At 44.0% G+C, this 15,641-nt stretch overlaps 1 protein-coding gene across 4 annotated transcripts in view; it reads right to left on the bottom strand.

Annotated features, from left to right (window-relative positions):
- The window catches only part of LOC139759031 (uncharacterized), a 139,482-nt gene that overhangs the window by 20,804 nt on the left and 103,037 nt on the right, over positions 1-15,641 (bottom strand). For all 4 annotated transcript variants that reach the window (XR_011714977.1, XR_011714978.1, XM_071680935.1 and 1 more), the window contains exon 2: positions 13,153-13,227. The gene's annotated coding sequence lies outside the window, so the exon portion shown is untranslated. The remainder of the gene's footprint in view (positions 1-13,152; positions 13,228-15,641) is intronic.

The following is a 15,641-nucleotide window of genomic DNA, read 5'->3' as shown; positions in this document are numbered from 1 at the left end:
ACCGTCCCATGACGTCATGGTCCAAAGTGCTTACTGAATGGTTGTTTTTGTGTTTTTCGTATGATGTCATGATCATCAGCCAGACTAGACTGTCAACTCGTTTGTGTTGATGTAATTATCTAAAACTTCGTTTAAAACAAGAGAAAAAGCTGGATACCATTGCAGATATATATATATATATATATATATATATATATATATATATATATATATATATATATATATAGTCACAACACTAGAATACTCCCACCGTATACTTAACCTTGCCTGAAAAACAAGCCAGTAACATATATAAAGAATACTTCCCACGTATTCCCTGCGTGTCGTAGAAGGCGACTAAAAGGGAGGGGAGCGGGGGGCTGGAAATCCTCCCCTCTCGTTTTTTTTTTTTTTTTTTTTTTTTTTTTTTTTTTTTTTCCAAAAGAAGGAACAGAGAAGAGGTCCAGGTGAGGATATTCCCTCAAAGGCCCAGTCCTCTGTTCTTAACGCTACCTCGCTATCGCGGGAAATAGCGAATAGTATGAAAAAAAAAAAAAAAAAAAAAAAAAAAAAATATATATATATATATATATATATATATATATATATATATATATATATATATATATATATATATATATTCTTTTCTTTCAAACTATTCGCCATTTCCCGTGTTAGCGAGGTAGCGTTAAGAACAGAGGACTGGGCCTTTCAAGGAATATCCTCACTTGGCCCCCCTCTGTTCCTTCTTTTGGAAAATCAAAAAAAAAAAGGAGTATATACATGGCACAATGTACGCATCAGAGTTCGTCCTCAGCCATGAATCCTGGCCAACGGGAGTGAAAATGGAACAGTTCCATTAGCAGCCAGGTACCTTGGCCTGGATACTTCCCAAGCATTCCAGTTCCAGTTCCTTCCCTCCAGTAATCCAGGACCATCACCCTTTACCCTTCCTCGTCTACCTTTTCTGAGTTTCTTATTCCTAAACCCGCCGTCCACACCTTCTATCCACACCTTCTGAAGCCCCTGGGGAACTCAACACCGTCACCAAGACTTCAGAACCAGTGACTCCAGTTTCCAGTATTCGCTGGAGCCCAGGAGACCGCAAGACTCATATTTATGCGGTGAAGATAAACACTGACCTCTCCCAGTCTAGCCAAGTGTCATCTTGTGTCTGCTTCTGATGAAGAGGAGGAGAAGGAGGAAAGAAAAAGGGTGAAAGTAAAAATGAAGAGAAGAGAAAAGAAGAGGATGTGATATATGGAGAACGTCTACGAACTGGGAAGAAAGAAAGAGAAAAAGTAAGAAAGAAAGAAAGAAAGAAGATGAAGGAGGAGGAGGAGGAGGAGGAAGAGGAGGAGGAAGAAGAGGAAGAGAAGTAGTTTCACAAGGCCAAAACTTCGCTGTAAACATTACACCACAGGCGGCCCGCCCTGCCAGCTACTGGGTCGCCACAGTAAGCTACGTATATGCGTCTCCCACACATCCCCAGCTTTACTCACACCACCACACTCCATTACCTTCCATCATGCATCATGGCTTCCAGACCACCAAGCTGATCACCAGCAGCTCCGCGAGATGCTGGACCGAGCGGCTGAGATGATATCGGTCCAGGGGTCTTACTGAGGTGTTGCTAGGATGATGATCCAGGGGTCTTGCTGAGGTGTTGCTAGGGGGATGGTCCAGGGATCTTGCTGAGGTGTTGCTAAGGGGATGATCCAGGGGTCTTGCTGAGGTGTTGCTAGGATGATGATCCAGGGGTCTTGCTGAGGTGTTGCTAGGGGGATGGTCCAGGGATCTTGCTGAGGTGTTGCTAAGGGGATGATCCAGGGGTCTTGCTGAGGTGTTGCTAGGGGGATGGTCCAGGGGTCTTGCTGAGGTGTTGCTAGGGGGATGGTCCAGGGATCTTGCTGAGGTTTTGCTAGGGGGATGGTCCAGGATCATAGCCCTAACTGTCCCACGCCCTGGTCGGCTCTCTTAATCAGACTGCTCCCACAAAGACGCATTTCTACAACACTATTATTCATTACAGGAGAAATCCGTCCAATACCACATATCGTCCTCAGGCATCTCATTTCCAGCACATCCACCGATCCTCCTCTCCTCAGCGTTCAGGGGCCAAGATTCACATCCGCATGAACACTGTCGTGACAAATGTATCTTTAAAACATAATCGTGGTTCCGAATGACACTGGCCTCCTCGCCTACACACTCCTCAATGCTGCAAGAGGTCACAGTGGTGCGAATGATTTAGTATATGCATAAAACCATGAGGAAAATGAAACACGATAACTTCCCATGTGCACTTTCGTGTAATAATCACATCGTCAGGGGAGATGCAAGAATGAGATAGAAGACGTAGAACAGTCAGGCATGAAGCCAGACCCGGACACCATCAACTCGAACACCACCATCCGGTAACGCTAGTTTACCAATGGCGACTTAGCTACGTCTCTTCCTTGTACATCAACTGTTATACTGCATATCCTGTTATACGTCTAGCTACGTCTCTTCCTTGTATATCAACTGTTATACTGCATATCCTGTTATACGTCTTCTATCTCATTCTTGTATCTCCCCTGACGATGTGATCACAAAACGAAAGTGCACTTGGGAACTTACCGTGTTTCATTTTCTTCGTGGTTATATGCATACTCCTTAATGCATCCATTCCGTGACTCACTTCAGCACCAAACTGCCTCCAGCTCCTCCTCACTGTAGACGCACACTCACACCCTTCCATCACACTCATCACACTCCCTGTCGCACCTCATTACGCTAATTTTGTTCACATTAATTCTCAACTTTCTCCTTTCACTCACTTTCTCAAACCTTGTCACCAGCGTGTAGATTCTCTCCATGCAGTTTGTCTCCTGATCCTTTTGTTCTTCTAGGCATCTACCCCTACCCAAGCAAACTGTGGATCTGCCACTCGCTCTAAGACCCTAATATTTTACTCCCTCAATTATTTGTCAACAGATCAAACAGACGTGGTGACATCACATATCCTTGACGAAAACCCACCTTCACCTGCAAACACTAACCCCCCTTCCTTCCTATCTGTGCAGACGCCTAACTCTCCTCACAAAAGCTCCTTCCTGCATTCAGTATCTTTCCTCCTACACCATGTATTCCAAGCCCTCTCCACAAAGCGTATTCCAAGCCCTCTCCACAAAGCGTATTCCAAGCCCTCTCCACAAAGCGTATTCCAAGCCCTCTCCACAAAGCGTATTCCAAGCCCTCTCCACAAAGCGTATTCCAAGCCCTCTCCACAAAGCGTATTCCAAGCCCTCTCCAAAAGGCATCTTGATAAATCGCATGACGCGCTGCCCTACATACAAGTCAGTCATTATCTCAACCTCTGACAGAAATTCTTCCGTCTGCACACTCTTTATCTCCTATTACCACACTGCTCCTCTCTAGCCATATGCTCTGTGCATGCCAACTACCTTCTCATTCACTACCTTTTATACACATTAACAGTATAGTTGATTGACTTATGCCTCTGTAGTTCGAACATTCGTTTTTGTTCCCCGAAACATTACACATGGGACTAGAATGCATTCTGCCACTCCTCAAGCATCTCACTTTGCGCCACACCAACGTAGAATAACCTGACTAGCTAATCAACAACACTGTCATCCCCTTTTACGAGAGAGTCACTCACACTTTTCCTCTCCAGCCAATTTGCCACACGTCATCTTGTGCGAAGCCTTCATAACCTTTCCTCTTCTCGCTATACAATTCGCCACAACTCTCCCACTCTGTATGCCACCTCGTTCTGAGAACTGTATGTCTGCCTTCCTACCATCTTAACATCTAGCAGTCCTTGGAAATGCTCACTCCATCTCTTCATTGCATTTTTGCCTGTTACCACTTTCTCATCTGCTCCTCTTCCTGCCTTTCCCATTTGTTCTCTTGTTCCACTGGTACAGTTCACCTCCCTCGAAATCATTTATTTTCTTATTCTCTCTGAATTTAATTTATGCTCCCTCATTCGATCTCTTTCTACCCTCGTTTTCATCTCTCATACCTTTTCTCGTGACCTGCTGCCACATTCTCTTGTATTCCTCCCAATCGCTTACTCTCATTCCCTGCAGATCCCGTCTATACACCTCCCATATCTTCCCCAACAGCGATATGCTTTTCTCATTCCACTTCTCACTACCCTTCATCATACTTCCACATCTTACCTTCTACATGCAACACAATTCCCCTGCATATATAAGCACTTCTTCCCTGAATACCTCTCTCTTTACCCTCTCCTACTTTCATTGACTCTCTCCCAAATACATTCTTCAGTCAGTCTCCCTTGATATATCTACGCAAAGGCTACTTTCCAAGCCCGCTCTCTTCCACCATTTGTTCTTGTTCATTAGAATTCTTTGAAAGGTTATGGTTTATCATCTCCGCTATGCAGTTCTTCCTTACGATAACTCTTCCTATTAGGTATTGTGTGAATGGGTCGTCTACCAACACTTTCCGAGATTCAGTGTTGTCCCTTATCAAGATGGCAAATCCCCCTTTCCCTTCCCTTCACCTTCCCTATCCTTCCTGTTGTCATGTACCTTACAGGGCACATAAGGTTTGAGCCTAGCCTCGGCGAGTGTTTTGCTTCCAACACTCAAACAATACACCAGGGTTCCTTTCTTTGATCTTTTTAGTTCCAGCTCCTTTCTCTTAGCCGCCATCCTGTCTGCATATGAATACAAAGCCTTCAGCCTAAGGCACGTGGCACGAACTACGTGGGTCTGGCCTCTCTCTGTGTGTGTGAGATGTGTGGGGGTGTTTTTCCTCCCTCTGTCCTGACTCATCTCATTTTCTTTTCATATATTTGATTATTCTCTCTCTCTCTCTCTCTCTCTCTCTCTCTCTCTCTCTCTCTCTCTCTCTCTCTCTCTCTCTCTCTCTCTCATCCCTCTTGGTTTGTCACTATTGACATAGTCCCCTGTGAAATCCTCTTTTTTTGTGTGTTTTCCTTTTTCTACTTTGCTGAAACACACCTTGACCACAGGGTGGCCTTACCTCAGCTCATAACACACCTATCTCCTTACGTCTCTTACATCCTGACTTTTATTTATCAAGCCCATCGCATCCAGCAACTCTTTTAAAATGCTCCCTTTCTCCAGGCTCCCTCTCCTCCTTGTTCCACACACAGTTCTCTTCCAAGCAACTATGGTCACGACCTTACATCCTTAAACCTCTGTCTTTGTACAACTTCGTCCATTTGTGTCGTTATCCACTTTCGTATTATCTGCTACAGCCACACCGTATCTCTAAACTTCCTTTTCATCTTCTCACAGCTGACTTGAACGACGTGTGTCCTCTGAAGTCTTCCATCTACAGCATCAGATGTTTCCTTGACTGCTCCATCCCTAAGTGTATACCTTCCATCTTCAATGATTTTCTTCAGTGTTTCGTCCAGCGTATCTACTCCTTCCGAGCACTTAACACTCCAACTCTGGTTCAAATACCTTTACTCTGTGGTTATCTTCAGCCCAAGAGAGTCAACTCCTAAAAACTCCAACTCTGGTTCAAATACCTTTACTCTGTGGTTATTTTCAGCCCAAGAAACTCAACTCCCAGATTTTGCTATTCCTCCCGAACACCGTCTGTCTTGTGTGTTCCCACGATATGACCAACCGCGAGTTACTTGATACTGATGTCAAGTTCCCTCACAGCTAAATTTATAAGTCTGTCCATCTCTAGCGCTCTCTGGCATTCATTTCTTCCCGGGATGAACTAGGAATATGCATTTGTGTGGATTAGATAACAAGCTTAGCCTATCCTGATGTGTCTGGTTGGTGTGATTTTCCCCTGCCTTGACTTTATGTCTGCAATTAACCCATTTGTGATTTACTTGTCTGTACTGTACAGCGAGGGAGTATTACAGTCGTGGGGGGCCCCACATCTGGATATTCTATTATACCAAATAACTTATCTTCTGCTTTATGTGCGATCTCTGAGTGAACCATGTCCTCAAGTCATTCAATTCATCCATTTCTCTAGACTAAAAAATTACAGCTTCACATTTTTTTTTTTTCAACAAGATGTCTGCTGGTTTCATGGAATGCTCCCTGGTTGCTTTATCAGTCAATATCTCGAAGAACTGTCCACTCTCCACGTCATCCAGCTATTTCAAAGGCAGTGATCGGGTCACGCCCTCACTCTTTCTACCCAAAGGTGGGCAAATTCAAAGCCTTTAGTCACTCCCTGTAACTCAGCTCGCTTATTTCTGGTCCCAGTCTTACCGCTCTCTTCTGGATCTACTCTCAAGTGCCTGCTTAGGTGAAGTGACCAAACTTAAGAAGCAAACTCTACAAGTTCTGACCTTCTGCAGGATGTGAACGGATTACTGACATATCTCCTTATCCATATACTTGAAAGCTATCCTGGTGTGTGTGTGTGTGTGTGTGTGTGTGTGTGTGTGTGTGTGTGTGTGTGTGTGTGTGGCGGTACACCCTCCAGACGCACATGACGGTACATGCAGCAGGTCAAGCACACGATACACTCCCCAAGAATCCTTGACGTTACACTTTTAAGGTGTACATATAACGCTACACTCAACACGTGTTAAATGACGTTAAGCATCCAGGGTTTACAGGAAAGCCCCAACACTCTAGGTACACTTATCACTACACCTTCTAAGTAGGCAGAGACTTATGACTTTTAGGTCAATATGACGGTACACGTTCCAGGTTTACATATATACATCAGGTACACATGCCACAATCCCATCCAGGTACATTATGCAGGTACACATGACGGTACACTCCAAGGTAGAACAGTAAATCCTCTAGTTACACAGGATGTTACACCCCAAGTACACATAAAGCTACACCCTAAGAGTTACTTACAAGATACCTGAATTATAGATACGTATACACGACAATTTTAAGCCTTCCGTTACAATGCCTCCACATCCACCACAGTTTATTTCTATATTAAGTATTTTTCTGGAGTTTACGAGCCAACGCAGTGCTGGAGGCGGTGTTGTTCGTCCAGCTAAGGGACACATTATAATAATGAGAAACTCTAGCTGGGTCTGGCCGAGCCTAATTAAAGGAGAGTTTCTGGTTTACGGTGAAACTAGTTATTTTCTGTACTTGGGTACGAAGTTAATCAAGCAGCCACGAAGGGAGGCATTTACTTACTGGCTGACACGGTATTATTGGCTCTGTGAATATATTTATTTATTCATTATACTTTGTCGCTGTCTCCCGCGTTAGCGAGGTAGCGCAAAGAAACAGACGAAAGAATGGCCCAACCCACCCAAATACACATGTATATACATACACGTCCACACACAGCACATATACATGCCTATACATCTCAACGTATACATACATATACACACACAGACATATACATATATACACATGTACATAATTCATATTGTCTGGCCTTATTCATTCCCGTCGCCACCCCGCCACGCATGAAATGACAACCCCCTCCCCGCATGTGCGCGAGGTAGCGCTAGGAAAAGACAACAAAGTCCACATTCGTTCACACTCAGTCTCTAGCTGTCATGTATAATGCACCGAGACCACAGCTCTCTTTCTACATCCAGGCCCCACAAAACTTTCCACAAAACTTATATATATATATATATATATATATATATATATATATATATATATATATATATGTGTGTGTGTGTGTGTGTGTGTATGTGTGTGTGTTGGAAAGAATCACAATTCTGCGCGTGATCAAGATATTCCTATGAGTCCACGGGGAAAATGAAACATGATAAGTTCCCAAGTGCACTTTCGTGTAATAATCACATCATCAGGGGAGACACAAGAGAGGACGCCATTTGGTAAACCAAATGGCGTCCTACCTTCGTCTCTTCGATGTTTATCAACTGACTTATATTTCTCTCTTGTGTCTCCCCTGACGATGCTATCATTACACGAAAGTGCACTTGGGAACCTATCGTGTTTCATTTTCCCCGTGGACTCATAGGAATATATATATATATAGGAATATATATATATATATATATATATATATATATATATATATATATATATATATATATATATATATATATTCTCCCCTATCCCTGGGGATAGGGGAGAAAGAATACTTCCCACGCATTCCTCACGTGTCGTAGAAGGCGACTAAAGGGGACGGGAGCGGGGGGCCAGAAACCCTTCCCTCCTTGTACTTTGACTTTCTAAAAGGGGAAACAGAAGAAGGAGTCACGCGGGAAGTGCTCATCCTCCTCGAAGGCTCAGATTGGGGTGTCTAAATGTGTGTGGATGTAACCCAGATGAGAAAAAAGGAGAGACAGGTAGTATGTTTGAGGAAAGGAACCTGGATGTTTTGGCTCTGAGTGAAACGAAGCTCAAGGGTAAAGGGGAAGAGTGGTTTGGGAATGTCTTGGGAGTAAAGTCAGGGGTTAGTAAGAGGACAAGAGCAAGGGAAGGAGTAGCACTACTCCTGAAACAGGAGTGGTGGGAGTATGTGATAGAGTATAAGAAAGTAAATTCTAGATTGATATGGGTAAAACTGAAAATTGATGGAGAGAGATGGGTGATTATTGGTGCATGTGCAACTGGGCATGAGAAGAAAGATCATGAGAGGCAAGTGTTTTGGGAGCAGCTGAATGAGTGTGTGAGTGGTTTTGATGCACAAGACCAGTTATAGTGATGGGTGATTTGAATGCAAAGGTGAGTAATGTGGCAGTTGAGGTAATAATTGGTATACATGGGGTGTTCAGTGTTGTAAATGGAAATGGTGAAGAGCTTGTAGATTTATGTGCTGAAGAAGGACTGGTGATTGGGAATACCTGGTTTAAAAAGCGAGATATACATAAGTATACGTATGTAAGTAGGAGAGATGGCCAGAGAGCGTTATTGGATTACGTGTCAATTAATGGGCGCGCGAGAGACTATTGGATGTTAATGTGCTGAGAGGTGCAACTGGATGTCTGATCATTATCTTGTGGAGGCGAAGGTGAAGATTTGCAGGGGGTTTTCAGAAAAGAAGAGAGAATGTTGGGGTGAAGAGAGTGGTGAGAGTAAGTGAGCTTGGGAAGGAGACTTGTGTGAAGAAATACCAGGAGAGACTGAGTACAAAAAAGGTGAGAACAAAGGAGGTAAGGGGAGTGGGGGAGGAATGGGATGTATTTCGGGAGGCAGTGATGGATTGCGCAAAAGATGCTTGTAGCATGAGAAGAGTGGGAGGTGGGTTGATTAGAAAGGGTAGTGAGTGGTGGGATGAAGAAGTAAGATTATTAGTGAAAGAGAAGAGAGAGGCATTTGGACGATTTTTGCAGGGAAAAAATGCAAATGAGTGGGAGATGTATAAAAGAAAGAGGCAGGAGGTCAAGAAAAAGGTGCAAGAGGTGAAAAAGAGGGCAAATGAGAGTTGGGGTGAGAGAGTATCACTAAATTTTAGGGAGAATAAAAAGATGTTTTGGAAGGAGGTAAATAAAGTGCGTAAGACAAGGGAGCAAATAGGAACTTCAGTGAAGGGGGCTAATGGGGAGGTGATAACAAGTAGTGGTGATGTGAGAAGGAGATGGAGTGAGTATTTTGAAGGTTTGTTAAATGTGTTTGATGATAGAGTGGCAGATATAGGGTGTTTTGGTCGAGATAGTGTGCAAAGTGAGAGGGTTAGGGAAAATGATTTGGTAAACAGAGAAGAGGTAGTAAAAGCTTTGCGAAAGATGAAAGCCGGCAAGGCAGCAGGTTTGGATGGTATTGCAGTGGAATTTATCTAAAAAGGGGGTGACTGTATTGTTGACTGGTTGGTAAGGTTATTTAATGTATGTATGATTCATGGTGAGGTGCCTGAGGATTGGCGGGAATGCTTGCATAGTGCCATTGTACAAAGGCAAAGGGGATAAGAGTGAGTGCTCAAATTACAGAGGTATAAGTTTGTTGAGTATTCCTGGTAAATTATATGGGAGGGTATTGATTGAGAGGGTGAAGGCATGTACAGAGCATCAGATTAGGGAAAAGCAGTGTGGTTTCAGAAATGGTAGAGGATGCGTGGATCAGGTGTTTGCTTTGAAGAATGTATGTGAGAAATACTTAGAAAAGCAAATGGATTTGTATGTAGCATTCATGGATCTGGAGAAGGCACATGATAGAGTTGATAGAGATGCTCTGTGGAACGTATTAAGAATATATGGTGTGGGAGGCAAGTTGTTAGAAGCAGTGAAAGGTTTTTATCGAGGATGTAAGGCATGTGTACGTGTAGGAGAGGAAAGTGATTGCTTCTCGGTGAATGTAGGTTTGCGGCAGGGGTGTGTGATGTCTCCATGGTTGTTTCATGGAGACATCCACTGACAGCACGTCAACCCCGGTATACCACATCGATCTAATTCACTCTATTCCTTGCCCTCCTTTCACCCTCCTGCATGTTCAGGCCCCAATCACACAAAATCTTTTTCACTCCATCTTTCCACCTCCAATTTGGTCTCCCACTTCTCCTCGTTCCCTCCACCTCCGACACATATATCCTCTTGGTCAATCTTTCCTCACTCATTCTCTCCATGTGCCCAAACCATTTCAAAACACCCTCTTCTGCTCTCTCAACCACGCTCTTTTTATTTCCACACATCTCTCTTACCCTTACGTTACTTACTCGATCAAACCACCTCACACCACACATTGTCCTCAAACATCTCATTTCCAGCACATCCACCCTCCTGCGCACAACTCTATCCATAGCCCACGCCTCGCAACCATACAACATTGTTGGAACCACTATTCCTTCAAACATACCCATTTTTGCTTTCCGAGATAATGTTCTCGACTTCCACACATTCTTCAAGGCATATATATATATATATATATATGTATATATATATATATATATATATATATATATATATATATATATATATATATATATATATATTTTCATACTATTCGCCATTTCCCGCGATAGCGAGGTAGCGTTAAGAACAGAGGACTGGGCCTTTTTTGGAATATCCTCACCTGGCCCCCTCTGTTCCTTCTTTTGGAAAATTAAAAAAAAAAAAAAAAAAAAAAAAAGAGAGGGGAGGATATATATATATATATATATATATATATATATATATATATATATATATATATATATATATATATATATATATATATTAATAGTCGAAATAGGAGACGGTGCCACTGGCATGACCTCGCAACCGCAGCACCCGGTAGAGAGCCACATCACCCACATAATTCCAGCGGAGGCAACTCATTTAGCTGTTCCCACCTCCGTCTGTGTGTGGGTGGGTGGGTAGGTACGGGCGGCGTCACCTCGCCTGTGACTCGCTGAAAGTATAGCCTCGAGTGGTATATAAGCCAAGCAGGACGAGAGGGCAATGGTCATATGCCAGTGTAACACACTCTTACATTTCCTAGCCCTAGGGGAAGAGGAAGACCTAAGAATGAGACACAGAGTATGACAATGAGTGGGTTCAGGAGAGAAGGAAGACGGCACAGATTGTGGAGCGCTACCCACCCACCTGTACCCAGAGGAGGTGACACAGGTTGTCGGGAAAATATCAGAGGTGGTGTGAGAAATGGTCTGGAATTGCACACTTGGTATGAATATAAAGCTGGAGGGGGAGGGAAGGACGCGACGAGGATGAGGGATGAGTTCGTCAACTCTTCTTTGATCAGTATTTCACCCCGATGGCGTAGTGGGACGGGTACAGGTGATAGACTGGCTGAAGGAACGGAAGAGAAATTTTTCATATATGTAGATCACACATTCATACCCTGAAAGTCGACTTATTACATACATATATATATACATACTCGCGAGAGTGTTGTGTCCGGGCTACATGCAATAGCGCGAGAATGTATGAATTCTCAATGTATGAATCCACCTTAACTTTAGTAAACTGTGTTAGGGAAATTCTTCGGTTGATGGATGACGTTGAAGGCTTCAATAACTCTGGTCATGGATTGGTCTCAAGCCTAAAAAACCCAGTAACAAGCCAACCTCTGTTTGCGAAGTTCACTGGGAATGCCTGGAAAAGAGAGGGACCTTTCCCTAGGGGGGAAAAAAAAAGACAAAGGTTAAGACGTGACAATTTAACTTGGAGGCTAAAAAGGAAAAAAAAAAAAATCGAAGGGATCACGCGGGGATGAGAGAAAAAGAAGATGAATCCGGGACGAAATACGGAATAGCAGGAGTAACTGCAGTAGCATAGGAAATGGAAAACGAAAGAAGACATCCTTGAGTTTGAAGATCCTGTGTGGGCTGACGGTAGCTTACAGAAACACACACACACACACACACACACACACACCAGCGGGAACAGATGGGGACGACTCTGAATCCCAAATGCCGGGTAAATAACACACTATCGCCGGTGAGTCTGAGACCTGATGATGATATTGGGCTAAATACAGTGATGTCCCCTCCAGGTGGGGGACATCCACTTCCCCAGGTGATGATGGTCGGGGAAGGGGACTTGACAGTCAGAAAAAGTCCAGAGGATCTCAACAAAGACAATAACATCAATAACAGGGTTGAGTTAAAGTGATAGATTAGATATAGAGTTATAGTGATAGATTAGATGATGAGTTATAGTGATAGATCAGATGTTGAGTTATAATGATAGATTAGATGTTGAGTTATAGTGATAGATCATATGTGAGTTATAGTGACATTAGATGTTGAGTTATAGTGATAGATTAGATGTCGAGTTATAGTGATAGATCGGATGTAGAGTTATAGTGATAGATTAGATGTAGAGTTACAGTGATAGATCAGATGTAGAGTTATAGTGATAGATTATACGCCATAAATTTGTGCACCGTGAAAGAGGAAGAGTAAGGGGAGTTTTGATTATATCTTTTCAGTTTTTTGGTCCGTTTTACGATTTCACCGATGAAAAGGACTTCAAAAAAGGCAAAAGACAACCAGAGTCCAGAACAGTGAAATAAGCAAATAAAAAACTTATCAACAAAGACGTAAATAAGGAGTCCCATAGTATGAGAGGAGCAGATGAATGGGACGAACCAGGTACTGAGACTAAACGCTGACATCATTCAGAAGTTCAAAATGTCGTATGACAGGAGAGAAAGTTCAAGAGACGGAGGCCTAGTGGGTGTAGAACTCCCCTCCTCCTCCCCCGTACAGAATACATACGTTAGTACAGATAACAGAATCTCCTACGCTGTCGTTGTAAAGGTCCAGGTTGGACAGAGACTTACTTACTCCTTGCTCCTACGGCTGGTGTGGGTCGAGAGATCGTCCACGCTCCGATACCCTCCACACGCTAGCATCTACCACCTGCAGAAGAAGACAGAGTTCATGTACGACACAGTCATGGTTTTGGGGGTGATGGTAGGTGAGTATGAAGGTGTGGTCTGGGGTGATGATTGGCAACTGTGAGGGGTGTGGTGAGGAGTGATGGTTGGCAAGTGTGACAGACGTGGTGAGGGGTGAGTGGGTTTGGTGAGGAGTGTGATGGCCATGGTGAGGGGGGGGTGATGACTGGCTTGTGTGAGGGCCGTGGTGAGGGAGGGTATGAACCCAAACAGATCGGTCACGCTTTGTTGATGATCTCACGCGCGTGAGATCATCCAGCTGGCTAACGTCTCTTCCTCAAAACCCTGACCCCCAGGAATGTGAGTGTGATTACCATTTGTATTTCGGGGAGAGAGGGTCAAACTCTCGTGCTGCCCCATCTCTCAACCTTGTTTACTGACGGTGTCTTTACTTTAATATCTTCAGCCATAAACACACATCCCGCCTTAAGACCAGCCTAGAAGGGAGGATGAACAGCTGGGTGGACTGTGGACACGCTGCCGCGATAAGGGTTCGAACCTATGCGGGTTTGCCTTCAGACGGATCTTGCATATGTGTATGTGTGTGTGTGTGAGTCTGTATACGAGTCTACTTGTACACATACGTGTGTCTGTGCCATTCCAGTCCATGTATGCCTATCACGAACAAAATGAGTGTTATACACCAGCACCCTGGCAGCTGTGTCTCGAGTCTATGGCACACAGCTGGGCGCGTCAACAACTGTATTCCAGTTGTTGATGCGACCCGAAACTTCGGTGCAGCTGTGCACGACACCAGCTGTAGCCTTGAGTGCGTGGCACACAGCTGATTACACCACCTGCGCCCCTAGCCTGTGGTACAGCTAACCACAACACCAGCTATGTCTCGAACCTTTGTTACAGCAGAACACATCACCAATTATGCCACGGCTGAACACATCATCAGCCGTGTGTGTTCCAAACCTGCTGTACACAATTGAACACATCGTCAGCTGTCCACCACAGGGGCACAAACGACCTGCGATAACTACCTCGGACGATAGGGTAACTGCTCGTTACAACCACTAGGGTAACTGCTTGTTACAACCACTAGGGTAACTGCTTGTTACATCCACTAGGGTAACTGCTTGTTACATCCACTAGGGTAACTGCCTGTTACAACCACTACGGTAACTACCTAGTGTAGCTTCACCACAGCGTATCCTTTGGTGTCTATAAGCCTTTCGGCGGCTTCTACTGACCGATACCTCTCTCTCTCTCTCTCTCTCTCTCTCTCTCTCTCTCTCTCTCTCTCTCTCTCTCCACAATCTTCCCTCTTAAGGTTTAACGTCCTCAGAGAGAGAGAGAGAGAGAGAGTGAGTTCTTCAACTCTGAGAATGCTCACGTTATCAGTCCGCTTCCCTCGTTATTTTGACACGTTCTTCTGGCTCTTCCATCTCGTGGAAGTCGTCCTCCTCCTCCTCCTTCAGGAGGGTGGTATGTGACCTGAGGGGTCGGACACCTCCAGACTTCGTCCACGAAAAAGTTGCCCAGGGAGGATGTGTCAACATTCCTTGCATGGAAGCCAGTCAAACTTTTGCAATATCTTCTTTTCGCTTCCGAACATTTACCGAGTGGAGGGTGTAATACAGAGTGGAGGGTGTAATAATGAGTGGAGGGTGTAGCACTAAGTGGAGTGTGTAGTACAGAGTGGAGGGTGTAGTACCGAGGAGGGTGTAATACTGAGTGGAGGGTGTGGTACTGAGTGGAGGGTAAGATACTGAGTGGAGGGTGTAATACAGAGTGGAAGGTGTAATACCGTGTGATTTCACGCAGGCTGAAGACAGGCAGTCCACAGACACACACGCATACGACACGCCAGTAGTCGGAGCTGTGTGGGTACGTGTCCACAACTTTATCTGTAAATCGTTATCTATCTTATCGATAGATACAGCAGGACATCTATACAAGAGAGGGTCCGCTTGTTACCCAGGACCGCTTTCCAGGAGTTCCCTGCAGCTCCAAGCCTGCGCTACTTCCAGTTAGCATGGAAATGATGAGACGCTTTTCGAATAACTTTTTGCACGAGACGGTATTCCCACCAACGATGCATCCTCAATCATTATATATATATATATATATATATATATATATATATATATATATATATATATATATATATATATATATATATATAACATCCGGGCCCCGCAGAGCTTTCCGTGATTTGCCCCAGACGCTTCACGTGCCCTGGTTCAATCCATTGACGGCGCGTCGACCCCGGTATATATATATATATATATATATATATATATATATATATATATATATATATACGCTGAGATGTATAGGTATGTATATGTGTTTGTGGATGTGTATGTATATACATGTGTATGTGGGTGGGTTGGGCCAGTCTTTCGTCTGTTTCCTTGCGCTACC

This window comes from Panulirus ornatus, chromosome 32 (genome assembly GCF_036320965.1).
Source record: "Panulirus ornatus isolate Po-2019 chromosome 32, ASM3632096v1, whole genome shotgun sequence".
Lineage (NCBI taxonomy): Eukaryota > Metazoa > Arthropoda > Malacostraca > Decapoda > Palinuridae > Panulirus > Panulirus ornatus.
This window is presented reverse-complemented; position numbering and strand designations above follow the sequence as displayed.